Source organism: Vulpes vulpes, chromosome 15, assembly GCF_048418805.1.
Source record: "Vulpes vulpes isolate BD-2025 chromosome 15, VulVul3, whole genome shotgun sequence".
NCBI classification, from domain to species: domain Eukaryota; kingdom Metazoa; phylum Chordata; class Mammalia; order Carnivora; family Canidae; genus Vulpes; species Vulpes vulpes.
In genome coordinates, this window is record NC_132794.1 from 61,319,870 (window position 1) to 61,336,112 (window position 16,243).

The 16,243-nt window shown below is 37.5% G+C and overlaps 1 pseudogene; it reads right to left on the bottom strand.

Moving 5' to 3' along the window:
- Positions 1-420: 420 nt before the first annotated feature.
- Positions 421-15,812, bottom strand: LOC112917108 (small ribosomal subunit protein eS21 pseudogene; annotated as a pseudogene).
- Between the last annotated feature and the right edge of the window lie 431 nt (positions 15,813-16,243).

Genomic DNA, 16,243 nt, shown 5'->3' on the forward strand with positions numbered 1-16,243 from the left:
TCACTGTTGTTCAGTCTTAAGATTCAAAGGCTCTTTCTTCGGTTCTTTTTGGATCACATGCATGACAGTGCTTAATACACAGTGCCCAGTAAACAATCAGTTCTGAATTTATTTTAGTTCTATTCCCTCAAGGATTTGTTCAATGAGTACTGAATTAATAAACACATAGTATTTATTAATATTTATTAATTTACTCATTAATTTACTCATTAATAGATACTATGCGTTTATTAATAGATATATTGTTAAATTAATAAATACATAGTATTCTTTATCTGCATAAAACATTGGATTGAATAAAAATAACAGCTTTATTGAGATACAAGTCATGTGACATAAAATTCACACTTTTTCATTCTATTCTCTTTGGGTTTTTGCTATTTATTTATGACAGATATTCCACATCCTGGTCCTCTCCAGTCAGAAGTTCTTTGAAAGGACACCATCTGCCTTGGCCAGTAGGAGAATGGAGTCATCTGACTCACCCAACCTGCAAATGGCCCCACACACAGTGTAGGTTTTAAACTGATGGTGAAACCTGCCTGTCACCTGGTCAGCCTCAGCCACCTTTATCTGAATGGACACATGGCCCCTGGCGCCCATGTAGCAGTTGCTGGTGGAGCATTTCTGCTGCTGGTACATGTCCACAAACTTGCCAGCATCATTGTGTGTGTCCAGGGCATGCTTGCTGCCACTGCAAATTCACACTTTTAAAGTGTACAATTTGGTAGGTTTTAGTATATTTCTAGAGCTGTGCAATCATCATCATGATCTACTTTTAGAATATTTCATCACCCCAAAAAGAAACTTCATACTCACTAGCATATACTTACCATTTTCACCGTCATGGAAACCACTTCTCCACTCTCTGGAACTTGCCTATTCTGGACATTTCATGTAAATGGAGTAATATACAGCCTTTTGTATCTGGCTTCTTTAACTTAGCCTAATATTTCTAATGTTCATCTATGTTGTGTGTATCAGTAATTCATTTCTTTTTATAGGGTAGTAACATTCCACTGTGTGGATATATCACATTCGTATATGGTATCATTAGTTAATGGGCAGTTGGGTTGCTTCCACTTTTTAGCTATTACATTACTGCTACTCTGAACATTTGTGTACAAATTTTTCTGTGGACATAAGTTTTAAGTTCTCTTCAGTTATGCATCTAGGAATGAAAATACTGATTGTTAAGGTAACTATATTTAACTTTTGAGGAATTGCCAAACTGTTTTTCAAGATATCTACACCATTTTATATTTTGCCAGCAGGGGTAAAAGGCTTCCAATTTCCTCATATCCTTGCCAATACTTGTTATGACCCATCTTTTTTATTATAGCCACCCTAGTGGGTGTGAAATGGTATCTTGTGGTTTTGATTTGCCTCTGCTGATGACTAACGATGTTGAACATCTTTTGATGTGCTTATTGACCATTTATTTGTCTTCTTTGGATAAATGTCCATTCAAGTCCTCTGCCCATTCCTTAATTAGATTGTCTTTTTGTTATTGAGTTGTAAATATTCTTTATATGTTTTGGATACCAGGCCTTTATCAGATATGTGACTTATAAATATTTTCTCCCATTCTTTGGGTTATCTTTCCACTTTCTTAAGGGTGATCCTTGAAGCACAAAAAAAGTTTTTCATTTGGATGTTGAATTTATCTATTTATTACATGTGCTTTTGATATCATATCTGAGAAAACATTGCTACTCCAAAGTCATGAAGATTTATTTCTATGCTTTATTGGTAATAGTTTCATAGTTTTAGTCCTATATTTAGGTCTATGATCCATTTTGAATTAATTTTATATATTGTGTGTGGGAGGGGTTTATTTTTTTTTGTACATGGATATCCATTGGTCCCAACACCTTTTGTTGAAATGATGATCCTTTTCCCATTGAACTATATTGGACCCTTGTTGAAAGTCAGTTGACCGTAAATAGAAGATTTTTTTCCTGGACTCTTAATTCTATCCCATTGATCTGTGTGCCTGTCTTTATACCATTGATACATTGTCTTCATTGGTGTGGCTTTGTAGTAAGCTTTGAAAATGGAAAGTGTGAATCCTTCAACTTTGTGCTTTTTATCAAGATTGTTTTGGCTATACAGGATTCCTTGTATTTTTGTATGAATTTTAAGATCGCATGAGAGACTCCTAACTCTGGGAAACAAACAAGTGGTAGTGGAAGGGGGGGGAGGTTGGGATGACTGGGTGAGGGGCACTGAGGAGGGCACTTGATGGGAACAGCACTGGGTGTTATATGTTGGTAAATCGAAATCCAATAATAATAATAAAAAATACAGGGCAGCCCAGGTGGCTCAGCGGTTTAGCACTGCCTTCAGCCCAGGGCTTGATCCTGGAGACCGAGGATCGACTCCCACATCCGGCTCCCTGCATGGAGCCTGTTTCTCCCTCTGCCTGTGTCTCTGCCTCTCTCTCTTTGGGTTTCACATGAATGAATAAATAAATAACATCTTTAAAAAATATATATATGTATATATATACACATATATATTTTTTAAATATATATATTATATATATTATATATATATATTATATATATATATGTATACATATAAAAAAGATCAGCTTGTCAATTTCTGTAAAAGAAAAAAACTAGTTGGGATTTTGGTGACTGTGTTGAATCTGTAGATCACTCTGGGGAGAACTATTGGTATCTTAACAACATTAAGTCTTCCAATTCATGAATGTGAGATGTCTCTCCATTTATTTAGATCTTTAATTTTTTTTAATAATGCTTTTTAATTTCCACTGTATAGGTCTTGCTCTTTTGTTAAATTTATTCCCAAGTATTATATCCCTTTTAATGGTATTATAAATGGAATTGGTTTCTTAATTTCTTAATTTCTATTTCAGATTATTCATTGCTAGTGTATGGAGATATAATTGATTTTTCTATATTGATCTTGTAGTCTGCAACTTTGCTGAATTCTTTTCTTAGTTCTAATAACACATTGTGTGAATTCCTTAGGATTTTCTATATACAAGATTGTGTAGAAATAAAATATAGATAGTTTTATATTTTCCAAATTTCCTTCTGTTATAGATTTCTAATTTTATTCCATTGTTGTTGGAGAACATACTTTGTATGATTCCAGTCCTTTTAAATTTGAGGTCTGTTTTATGGCCTAACGTAGGATCTTTCCTTGAGTCCACTTTAGAAGAATGTGTACTCTCCTTTTTTCCCTTACAGTTAATATCAGTGTGTGTGTGTGTGGTGTGTGTGTGTGTGTTTTATAGAAGAAAGAGAAGAGCAGATGCAAAGCTCTCAATTTTTAGCTATAAGAATTCAGATTGCAAGCAACATATCCAACTATTTAAATGATCACTAAGTTGCATAAGAACAGAAAACTGCTGCAGTCCAGCCTAAGTCAGTAGAAAGAATGGACTTCTATACTAAATTTTGAAGAAAACGGTTATAAATTTTTTATTATTTTTTTTTTATTATTTATGATAGTCACAGAGAGAGAGAGAGAGGCAGAGACACAGGCAGAGGGAGAAGCAGGCTCCATGCACAGGGAGCCCGATGTGGGATTCGATCCCGGGTCTCCAGGATCGCGCCCTGGGCCAAAGGCAGGCGCTAAACCGCTGCGCCACCCAGGGATCCCCAAGAAAACGGTTATAGATGTGAAGGAGGAACAATAGTTTTATTTGGATCTGGATGGTGTATGGCATGACACATTCCAATAACTGCTTTTCTGGAGTGAGATACACAATATTTATTTCTAGGGTGAAATACACTGGATTTTGAACCTCTAGGGACATCACCTAAATTGAGATTAGGTATATGAGTAAAGAGGATAATATTCTTCAGGTCCATCACAACTATCAGAATGAAAACAACTTGCATATGATTAAATAATAATGCTTATAAGTGACCATTGCTTGGCTAAGGCTGGGGATGATATGAAAGCCCCATAATTTCGTCTGAATGGGGGACCCATTTTCAATTCTGATTGTAATGAGGAAGTGATACTTTTGGCTCAGGGAAATGTTCTCTATAATGTGTTATTCTATAACTAGGGTAGAGTTGCCTGATATAATACTGTAACCTCCAACTTTACATGCTCCTCCTCCTGCCACATGCCATATTCTGGTACTCTCAGTAGGGGGATGTGCCCTACCTCTGAGTACCAGGAACTTCTCATGTTTCAGAAAGCAGACCAGAAGGACAGTAGTTCTACAAGAGGAACTTCTGTGCCCAGGAGAGAGAAGGTGGCAAGAGAGCCAAGACTCCTGTCCCTGAGAAGTGGAAATTGGTTTCGTTTTTCATTTGTTTCTGCATGGTGGGAAAAATGATACAGAAGAGCTACTAGCTAGGGCAAACCTTGTAGGTATAAAAAGGGAGAGAGAATTCATGCTGCACGTGTGTGTGTGTATGTGTGTGTGTGTGTGACATTTAGTGTATGATATGATGGTTCTGTGTACTATGGCAGGTAGTCCAAAAAGACTCCTAGAATTTGGCCAATCAGTCTTTTCATGGGGTAGGGAGTCTAATGAAGCACAGTTTTCCTGAGAGGTCTTCTCCCCAGCTGCTCAATCAATGTTTTGTCTTTTATTTACTTGTTGTCTTAGATATTATCCTGTATAAATATAAAGTGACTATCCTCCTCAGGAGTTTGTTGTATAAACTTGAGAATGGTAAACATAGCTGCCTTCCTAGAAATACAAAGCCATACAATCACACAGCTGGAAGAAACCTCCAATAACTTCTTATGAAAGCCAATGCTCTCATCATGTCTGGAGATAAGGAACCTCAGGCCCAGAGGAGTTACATTATTTCCACAAGGGCATTCAGATACTTAATGGTAGGAACAAATATGGGGTTTACTGTAACAGAAGTAGAGTTACCTACCATTTAGTATTTTATTACAAGTAAGAACTATATAAACCAGTCACAACCTGGCTCACCTGGCATATAAATGCAGTACCAAGAAGGAATAAACTAAACCAAAAGTCAAAAGGAAGAAAAGTATCCTCAAGTGGCATTGCAAAATCAATCTTTTTTTCATGACATAGCTCTCACATCTTTATCGAAAATGGCACTTAACTTGCAAAACTGTCTCTATGTTACCCTAAGGAGTTTAGAATTCCCAAGGGTTTCTGTAAGATAATACATGCCTATATAGAAAAACTATAAGCACCTGGGTGCTCAGTCAGTTAACCGTCTGACTCTTGATTTCGGCTCAGGTCATGATCTCAGGGTTGTGGGGTCAAGCCCCACATGCAACATGGAGCCTATTGGGAATCTCCCTCTCTCCCTCTACCCTGCTCCCCCCACCACACACACACACACACACAAAAAAAAGGAAAAAGAAAGAAAGAAGATATTTTAAGAGAGCATTTCTCTAGCAATGCTGTTTATCTGTTTCTTTTATCTACTCTGGATATTGGAATTATTATTATAAAACTCAAGTAAGGCCCACCTAGCCCAGTGAAGGCTATTTAACTTAGGATTTTATGAAACTAGTGGTAGATGTGTTGAAAATAACTAAATAGTATAACACTAGAATGAGAACTAGTTACTTTTTAATATATTTTAAAATATATACCAGAACTGAAAACACCATAAAGCAATGATTCTTAACTTTTTGGACTTTTTTTGAGAGCCTGATGAAAATCACTGATAAGTTTTCCCGAAAATTTTATATATACAAGAAGTTTTATTTATACTTCACTAAAGTATATAGTGATATAGCCCCAAAGTCTATCAATGAACCCAACTTAAGGACCTCTCCTTCAGCCATTTTAGCTAAGGAATGGGTCTCTGTTCTGGTCCAATGTGCATAGCTTCCTGCATCTCCTTCCTGCATAACTGCATTCTTTGTGTGTGTGTGTGTGTGTGTGTGTGTGTGTGTGTGTGTGTGTGTGATGTCAGTCTCTAGTTTCAGGGGCTTTCATATTTCTCATTACTCACTCTATTGGTAAAAACTCTAAGTCCCTCTTAAGAACTGCCATTATGGGTGTGTTGCTTCCACTCTGAGAAGTATTACAAAATTCAATCTGCCAATTTTACTTGTCAATACTAAGAATTATTTTAATTCTTTCTTTGACCTTGTACCTTTCTCTTTGGGTGTCTAATTTCTAATGGTTCCATATTCTCTCCTGATGGGGAGGGAGGAATTATATATTGTGTATGTATGCTGTATGTAATTAAGGTAGTCATATAATTTTTTTTAAAGATTTTATTTATTTATTCATGAGAAACAGAGAGAGAGAGAGAGAGATGCAGAGACACAGGCAGAGGGAGAAGCAGGCTCCCTGAGGGGAGACTGATATGGGACTCGATCTCAGGACCTCAGGATCATGACCTGAGCAAAGGCAAAAGCCCAACCACTGAGCCACTGAGGTGCCCCAGTAGTTGTATAATTTATAATCAAAATTGGTACACTTGGAGAATAAATAAATGCTATCAGTAACTACCCATGAACATCCAGTACTGTCCTGGCAGACCAGGCCATCTGGGCCCACTAGTCTCAAACTGAAATGCTGCTTGGTTTGCCACTGCTCTTATAGCTTTGGCATGTATCTTCCTCAAGGATTTTGTGAGGAATAGCTGGAACTAGGAAATAAAGAAGCCTCCAAGGTGAATTTAAAGCTAGAACCTAGTGTAGTCTTTCTAATATGTGCAGAACAAAGTCCAAGCAGATTTGTGACTTGTCAGTGGCTACTGAAGCTACTTTGCCTTCAGCCTGCCTGATATGTTAACTTCTGGTGTTGATGCTATAGGTGCAGCAGGCACAGGAACTAACCTGTGATTTTTTTTCCCTACTCCTACTTCTTAGTTCCTATTCCTGGTAAACTAAATTCCACTATGTAATTCATGGGTCAGATTTCTTAATGGATGTGAATGATTAGTGAGCATGAAATGGTCAAACAAGAATGCACCCGAGCTACAATAACCAGGCTCTACATTGGACATTAACACTTAAACCTTCAGTTCCAGGGCACATCCAAAACACACAGGTGGCAAATCAGAGAGCTAAGAGCAGAGCACAGAGCATTCAAGAAGGAACTACTGCCTGAGCCAGGGAGCACAGACTCAGTGCAGGACTGAGATGGAAAGTGGGAGCAGAAGAAAATTTTTGTGGACATCATCAGAAAGTCACCTTCAGCAGTTCAGTGACAATCATTCTGTACTTAAAAGAAACTTTGGGTATTGGTAAATTCAGGGAGAAAAATGCTGTAACCAGTATTAAGAACATTACATAAAGAAGTAACTGTTTGAGGGCAAAGCCAGGTATGATGAAGGAAATTGGCAGAATCTTGATAAAATAGGAGAGGAGGGATCTGAACTAAGCCAGACCAGAGGAGAAATTATTCTTCTAACCACCTCAGCTAAAGTATTACCCTGAGAATCAATATCATAGTTCCACAAAAGCTAGTGTATAATTTATTAAATATATCCATAGTTAACACTCTTTCAGTCATGCTCAACCAATAATTTTGCTATCAAGAATGGATTTGAATAATGCTGGCAGATCACCAGGACTTGCTGGACCTTAAATAATGGTTAGACTCAGAATTCTCAGAGCCTAAAAACTATAGGGATAGGAAACAGCTAAGTGATTGCAGGGGTTAGGGGAGGGTAGGAGAGAGGTTGGCTACAAAGCAGTCACACATAAGGGAATTTGGGGAGTGATAGAACTGCTTTATATCTTGATTGTTGGGGTGAGTATATAATTGTAGGCATATATGTGAAAATTCATAGAAGAGTACATCACAAAGAATGGATTTTACCATATACAAGTTTTAAATATATTATACCGTATATAAATAAGAGATTTAAAAATAAAAGCATCCAGGACTTTATAGGTAAAACTAGATAAACAATATCCCCTCCAATGCCCTCCTTGCCTTTCTAAATTGTCGCTTTAAAATGTTCATATCTTCCTGATGAACACAAAGGTATATTTGTCTTTCCATATGCAGACCTGTTGTAGGCCTTATGACAGTAGGAACAGAACATGGAATAGTTACATGGGACATGTAACTTGAAGCATCAAAAATTCCCTTAAACAGTAATAAATAGAACCTCTTAGTACTGATATTTCTTGATGTTTGAAGTAATAGTATAAGAGGACAGGTAGGGAAGTAGAGGAAGGTGACATATGAACAGAGTCCTCAAAGATGTGAAGAAGTGAACCACAATGTGAAACTCTAAGGAAGGGTGCTCTAGTCAGAGGGAACAGCTAGTGCAAAAGCGTTGGGCACATGCTTTAGGTTTGCTAATTGGCAAGAACACCAATGTGGATAGAGAGGAGTAGGCAAGAGATGGGGAGTAGCCAAATTGCGTGGAGTCTGATAAGCCTAAACAAGTAGTTTTAGTTTAAGTATGCCTGGAAGCCATTGAGACTAAGGGAATTATCTGGTCTGAGGTGCATTTTTAAAAGATTGCTAGTTGCTCTATGAAGAGTAGACATTTGGGGGTAAGTACGGAAGCAAAAAAGCCATTGCAACTATGTAGAAATGGTGGTTGCTTAGGAACACTTTCCTGTGAAAGAAGTAGATAAGAGGGAAAGCTTTACTCTTTTGCCTGGCCAGAACCCCATCTATGGCTCATCATTGCAATGATAAACTTAATATTATCTTAGGATTCCTTAAGCTCCTGGACCTTAAATAGGCATGGTAATAAATACAGAAATGCTTCTAGACAACTTGAAAGCTAGCTAAAGTTGGAGACAAGGAATTTTTTGTGGCTTGAAAGCACATAATTATATGATTTTCTCTAGCAATGTTCAGAAGCCCAAGTGTATGAATGAAGAAGGCAGATGATTTAATTAATCAAGAGTCAAGGATTTTGTCAGATATGTGTAAGACATAAAGGAGCTATGATAATATTACCATAATTCACACTAAACTATTGATATCTTAGTCCAGTACATAATCCTATCACAAAAGAATATCACATGATAAAGAGAGGAAAATGTGAAGGATGGTAAGAGGACAGTAAAAAGAATGGTAAAGAAAAATGAGATGAAGGATGATAAAGAGAGGTTGGAGAGTATATGAAGAATGGCACAGAGTACCATCTAACAAAAATAAATTATGAATGGTGCAACATCAGGTCTTTTAGGATAGTAGTCCTTCCTAGAAGTCCTCATATTATATTGTTACACATGTATAATTTACCTTAGAATAGTTCATTATGGACAGTATGATTTTTAATTTTAATCTATACCCCAGGCAGGCTAATTAACATTGAGTTGAGTATACTCACATCAATAGTGTATAGAAAAGACAAATACCAACCAAAGAAATGTTAAAGATTATTTTTCATTGGTAAAATACATAGAATTCAAGGTATGTGGATTGGCTAGGAATATTGTACTAACATTTCCACAGTTTGGTGACAGGATATGAAAATCTGGTGAATGGGAATCTCTGGGTGGCTCAGCAGTTTGGCGCCTGCCTTCAGCTCAGGGTGTGATCCTGGAGTCCCGGGATGGAGTTCCACATCAGGCTCCCTGCATGGAGCCTGCTTCTCCCTCCTCCTGTGTCTCTGCCTCTCTCTCTCTCTCTCTCTCTCTCTCTCTCTCTCTCTGTGTCTTTCATGAATAAATAAATAAAATCTTAAAAAAAAAATCTGGTGAACCCATTAGTCTCCACCCATTGGAATGGTATTCTATGCTTAGAATTCCAATTCATTTTGTATACAAGCCACTTAAAAAGGATTTTGTGGCTTGGCTTTGACTAGATTAGCTCAATCATGTTGCATTTGCCTTGAGCGAATCCTTCATGCAAGTTACTTGCTCAAATGCTGAAGAAGACAGAAAGCTGGGGCTTTAGAAAGCTTACACTGCAGGTTGTGTGAATATTTTTACTTCTGCTTCCTAATAAAAATGTGTAAGTGTGGCAGAATTTGACCTAGAACTTGATTGCGATATAAAAACCACATGATAAATTGTGGAGGAAGGGACTGATAATCTCCATCTACCTCTAACCATTGGAAGCTTCCAATAGAGCCTAAAATCAGGAATAATCACACTGGCTTAAGTCATTTTGGAAATACACCAGGTTAAACAGTCTATTTTATAAGGGTTTTCCTTCTTTGGTAGATGAGTATGTGGTCTCTCCTTCTGTGTATTGAATATATCCTTGTGGAAATAACAAAAGGTAAACCTGAAAGAAAAGTTAAAATCATGTAGTCTGCTTCTTCATGTTGTATATGGAGAAATTAAGGCTCAGAAAGATTGTTACATTCTCAAGGATAATGGTCAAAGCTAGTTAGTAGTAAAGACAGAACTATGTTTTGGGTCTTATGACCCAGAAATCTCATTGCCACATTAGTAGAGCCATATATTCCAAACCAAAACACATGAGATGTGTGATCTAGAAAGTTTGATATGACTTATGGAGATGATGGGACAGAAGAAAAGATTCCAAAGGTTTTAGTGAAACACCCTCATCGCTTTTTAGCTATCCTACCTCTCCCGTCTAATGCATTTTCCCACATCCATGATTCCATATTTTCTAATCTCCTTTAGTCATATTAGGAAGTTACTCAGTAGCAAAATTGGGGGATCCAGCAGTATCACACATTAGCTCTTTCTTCCCATATCTGTACTCTCTCAAAATATAGGTCACAGAAGCAATGTGTTTTCTTTTGTCTTAAGGATGCATAATGAATTCTCCTATTTGTCCAAACTGACCACTTACTGATCTCTGGCTTACATGTAAGATATTGCAAATGCTGGAAAAATAGATAAAACAAGACCATTTCATGGTCTGACTACAGCCTGTGTTAATAATGGAGTTTTTAAATTAATATTTTTTTGATCTGAATTTAGTGATTTATCTAGAGTCCTAGACTTTCTTCACCTCTGTGTTTTGTGAATGTGAACTTCCCGTTGGTACAAGGTGCCACCATGATCCCTTCACTCATGTCTGAAGGTCTAGGAATGAACATAGGGTCCCAAATTATCCAACACGCTAGGTATCATTAGTGAGAAACTATAAATGATTCCTGATAGCCACATAATTTGATGAATTAGATTTAAAAAATAGAGACTCTTCAAGTTGAAAAGAGTGTTAAAGATCCTTGAAGCCAACTGTCCCTGTCAAGGGGTCATTCAGCCTCTGCTTATACATTATCACTTGTCGCTGCCTAAAATGCTCTTTTTCCAGAGAACATTTATTCCAATTTTGGGTAACTGTAACTGCTAGAAAGTTCTTATTTGAAAGAAATCCTTCTCCTTGTGAGTTCCACCCACTAGCCTCTTTTTCTATGGTTTCTTTAGTGTCATGACGAATTTTTTCTCTTACATATTAGCCCTTTTGATATGTGAAAGTAGTTTCCATGTCCCCCCTCACAGCATTAAAACAAAAACTTAAAGACAAATATCTTTACTGAATAACCCAAAATGAACTCATGACTTTTCTTCTGATTATGTTATTATACATCTGATATATAAAACATCTGATGTTGGGGCACCTGAGTGACTCAGTCGATTAAGTGTCCAACTCTTGGTTTTTGCTCAAGTCATGATGTAAGAGTTGTGAGATGGAGCCCTGAATCCCCTGTCAGGCTTTATGTTTAGCATGGTGTCTGCTTGGGATTCTCTCCCAATCCCTCTCTCCCCAACTCTGCCCCTCTCCGCGCCCCCTCTAAAATAAATAAATAAACTATTAAAACAAAACAAAAAACAAAAAACACCCCATCTGATGTTAAATGTTTTTTAAATTTTTATTAAGTTTTTATATATGTAATGTTTTAAACAGAACTATTTCAAAATTACAGATAAATATTGCAGTTTGGATGTGCCCAGAAACAGAAAAGAATTTGAGTGCAAACAGATTATAATAATAATGGGGTAATGGGGAAGTAATACAAGGAAGAGAATCTGGCCAATGAAGGGTATGTTTTAAGCCAGCTATATAAGTAGGAAACTAGACAGAAATTTCATGGAGAACCCCTGGAAAATGCTGCAAAATAAATGCCTCAGAGTTATGCTACCTTAGGGGTGAACGACTACCTTAGCATTTTTAGCCCACTTACAAGCAGTTTTCTGCTGGTCTGGAATAAAAAGCTTTCAGGCACAGAGAAAACCATTAGAAATTGACTAGAGTACTACATGGGACACTGACAGCATCTGAGATAATAAGCAAAATAATGATAATGATAATTATTAATGATTAACATTTTTATATACTTCCATTTGGAATTTTTCCTATACGTATACTTACCCGAATATAAATTATCGTAAAAATGTCCTCTATGATATTAATTTGCAGACTGCTTTGACACTTAGTAATACCATATATTACATCTTTCTATGTCAATAAATGTAAATCTACTCATGTCATCACTAATGATGATATGTTATACTATAATTTATTTAATTATTTCCCCAGTTGGACATTTAAATTGGTTCCAGGTTTTTGCTCTCTTGAGGGAAATGCTTTATTTCAGTTTCATTTGCACAATGAATTTATATTTGGTCTGGTTGCCACTTGACTATATGTTTATTATGATAATGCTTACGAGATATAAACAGTGTGGGAAAGAGTGCTGTGTATTCAAGTGCCAATGATTCATGCTTACTTTACAGTTCAGAAATATTACTTAATACAGGTAAGTTTGAATTCAAAATACTATAATGTGTCTTATTATGCACAAGATATCTGATATATCACAAGATACATCCACTTAGGTTACAGAGATTCAGTTTTATGTGTGTCATTTAACACCACTACCACAACTTAGGATCCATTGTTTTCTATTTATGAATATTGGTTTGGATTTTAGCTGAGTACTTCCAGCCCAGAGCCATCATGAGTTCCCACATACAGTTATATAGTTGGAACACTTTCTTTTCCCCCTTAGAGTACTTGTCACTTGTTAGTTTATAGCAGTACAAAATTACACATCATCTCCTCATGATCTCAACTTGTTCAGTGGGTGTGATATTATCTTAGGTTAAAATTCCTGGGAAACAGACTGAGATGGAGATTTGCATGCAGGTGGTTTAACAGGGAGTATTCTCAGAAACATTCTAAGAAACATAACCTCACCTCATCTGGATTCTGTTTCCTCTTTTTCTTTTCCTGGAAAAATTTATAAGAAGGTTAATGGAGAAAATTCTAAATCCTGACATTGCATTTGAACCTGACATTCATCATCTCTCTCCTCTTGCATACCTTCTGTATCCTCTTAACATTCAAATAGCCCTTCTATGGGCTAGGTGGCTTGTGTGGAAGGGCTATCCAGACTCTCATCCTGGAGGGATTTGAGCCTCTAGCTGCCATATCTGTCTTAGGCTGTGGATGTTGCATTTGTCTCTTTGCCAACAAAATTGGTTAGGCAAGTTATCAAGAGATGTTCCAGTGGATCAGTTAAGTGCTAAATAGTCTTCCTTTCCTGCGTTGTGTAACAGTTACTTCTACTTTACCTGTGCCAATTACCTGGCCAGTATGGGGACTCTTTTTCTTGTCTGCTAGCCTCTTAGCAAAAAGGAATGGGAAATAACCAGGTGGTAGCTTAAAGTTTAATGAGATCCTTCCTACTCTGTCCCTTTATGGAAGTATTTCCTTTAAGCAGACTGGAAACTCTAGGCCTGCAGAGCATGTAGTTGCAGTGACTGGCAGCACTTGGAGTGCTACTGAGAAAAGCTACTCCTACTTCCACAACCTTAGAGTCCCCTGTTTGAAAAATATCACTATACAGTGATCATTGATTTAAAGTGTTAGGCCCATCCTGAAGGATAATCCCCCATAGCATCACATGATGCTATGCTTTCAAAAGTCTATTCCACCCATCAGGCCTGCAGGTTTTGGGGGATGAAGTGTGTGACAAAACAAGGAAATCCCATGGTCATGGGGCTGCTACCACATCTCATTTGTAAAATAGCTCACTTGGTCTGAGATAATGACCTCTTATATAATGGTAGTGTCTGAGGCACTTTGGGCAGGGAAATTAAACCCATACCTGAAATAGATGTCAATATTTAATATGGATGGGATGTCTCAGCAAGCCGCAGACAACTGGACCCTTAAAAACTTTACTGACATGGATAGACCTGAATTTTCATAGGATTTGTCTCCTATACTCTGATGTACACGTGTCTTACCAATATGTACGTAGTACTTGCCCATTTCTTAGTCATTAAGTCTATCTAACATGATACTGCTAATGTCATAGAACACTATTATCTGTGGGATGTCCAGATGGTCCAGATATTTTCCACTATGTAATAACAGAGTGTAGGAGAATTAACTTAGCTCTGGGCAAGACTATTAATGTACTGTGGTCTTCCCAATGTAGAGGCAAACTGCCTATGCTCTTCCTGACTGCTAGATATTGAAAACAATACTTTTGCCATATTAATGGCTTCATACTTCTTATCAGGGGCTATGTTAATCTGCTACAACAAAGATATCACATCCATCACAGTAGCTACAGTTGACTGTTACTACTTAATTAAGTTTGAGATATTAATTACCTGTGTTTTAGGGGCCAGACATAGGGTTGCAATGGATACCACCAAGCTTCAAGTCTTTGAAGATGTTAATAATCACTGCCTTTCTCCTTGAAGCAGTGTTGTTTTTGATTTTACAATCTTTCAAGGGTAGGAAGGGCAATTCCCAAGGTTTCCATTTGGCCTTTTCTATTATAATGGGTCTTCTTTCATAGGTCGGGAAGCCATTGTGAGAGTTCTGCCAATTGCTGAGTTTGTCCATTTCAATTATGTGTTAGGTAGCAGGGAAATGACTATTAGGTCATTCTATGCTTATTTTTATTTTTGGAACTAATGGACTCATTGTGAGATGGACTTGGGCCAAGACTCCACTTATTACCTGACCTTCCTTATTTTAACTGAAGCGTCATGATAACACTTTGGGTCATTGGGTATTCAACTCTGTGTTCATTCAGACCTTGTATCCAACATCCCTCAAAAACTGTTATGTAGTCCTTTTTCTCAGTTTATAATTACCAAAGGAAAGTCTTTTTGGGAAAGGACTGGGGAAATCACTATAGTATATATTTGCTATTGAATTGTAGTCTTCTTCCTCAAGGGACCTGGCCTTTCCTTTAACTGATGGGTTGTAAGTTGGACAATTGCCTCAGGTCTGGAAACTAGACAAAGGATTATATCTTCCCACTGGGTCATGTGACATGAATCTTTTACTCATCCAGTGATATATACCCTTGATTGTTGTATATATTAAGCAACACCCTTGTTGGATCCCTATATGTCTTGGTCCTGGACACACGTTCTGTTAAATATCTCCATAGGTCATCATGGATCAGGCTCCTCTGGTTCCCTTTCTATCCTCACCGCCCAAGAGAATAATTACACCTACCTTGCCTTTGACAATTAAATGCTTCCGCTTGGCCTCTCCTATTCCAAAATCATACTGTTGCTATTAAAGAGCCTATTCTGTTACAGATTCTCCTGCTGTCAGCCCCTTCTTCTAGAGAACAGGTACTACTGGGTTTCTCCCTACTGCCTCTGGCCACCCTCTCCAATGGCTTTCTTATTATCTTGGTAAATGGAATGTCCTCGAGGCCATACCAAGGAACATAATTAGCTGTTGAATTTTCCACTTCATTTAACACAGGCCACTGCTTTTCCAAGCTTCTAAGAGCCATGCCAGCAACTTACTAGAACAGGATGTCAAGATACTTGCCAGTGTTAAACCAAATGTCATGGGAAAGTGTTTCTATATCAACAAACTCTGCCTTATTCTGCTTTATATTTCGCTCCCCTGATTCAGCACCTTCAAGACGAACTTCCTGCAAACATTTCTGGTTCTTACTGCTGCATTTTATTGAGTAGATCATTGTAGCTCGCCTCTCTGCTGCCTTAGCAGACCTGACAATCCCCAGTTATGCTGTGATTTGACTTTAGTTATTGGTCTGGTTGCCAGGGGGCAGATCCTGAGAATGGCAAGCATTGTCTTGTAAGCCATTTGCATATTTGAAACACCTGCATATTATTCAAGCAAAGCAGCACCCATCTTCTAACAAGAATGAGTGAGACTTTATTAGTGCAGGCTCAGAGACTTTAGACATACCAGGGGTTCAATGTTCTGATCTGAATTCACCCAGAATCCTTAACCTAGGTCTCAGGGTCTCATTCCTTCCATCTCAGGGCCCTGATTTTGGCATAGGAAATTTTCTAGGATTGAGAATGAAATATTTTTTAAAATCCTGCTACTCTTAAGATTAAGTCCTAAGGTAATGAGGACTTCTTTAAATGCCTAGTAGAGTCT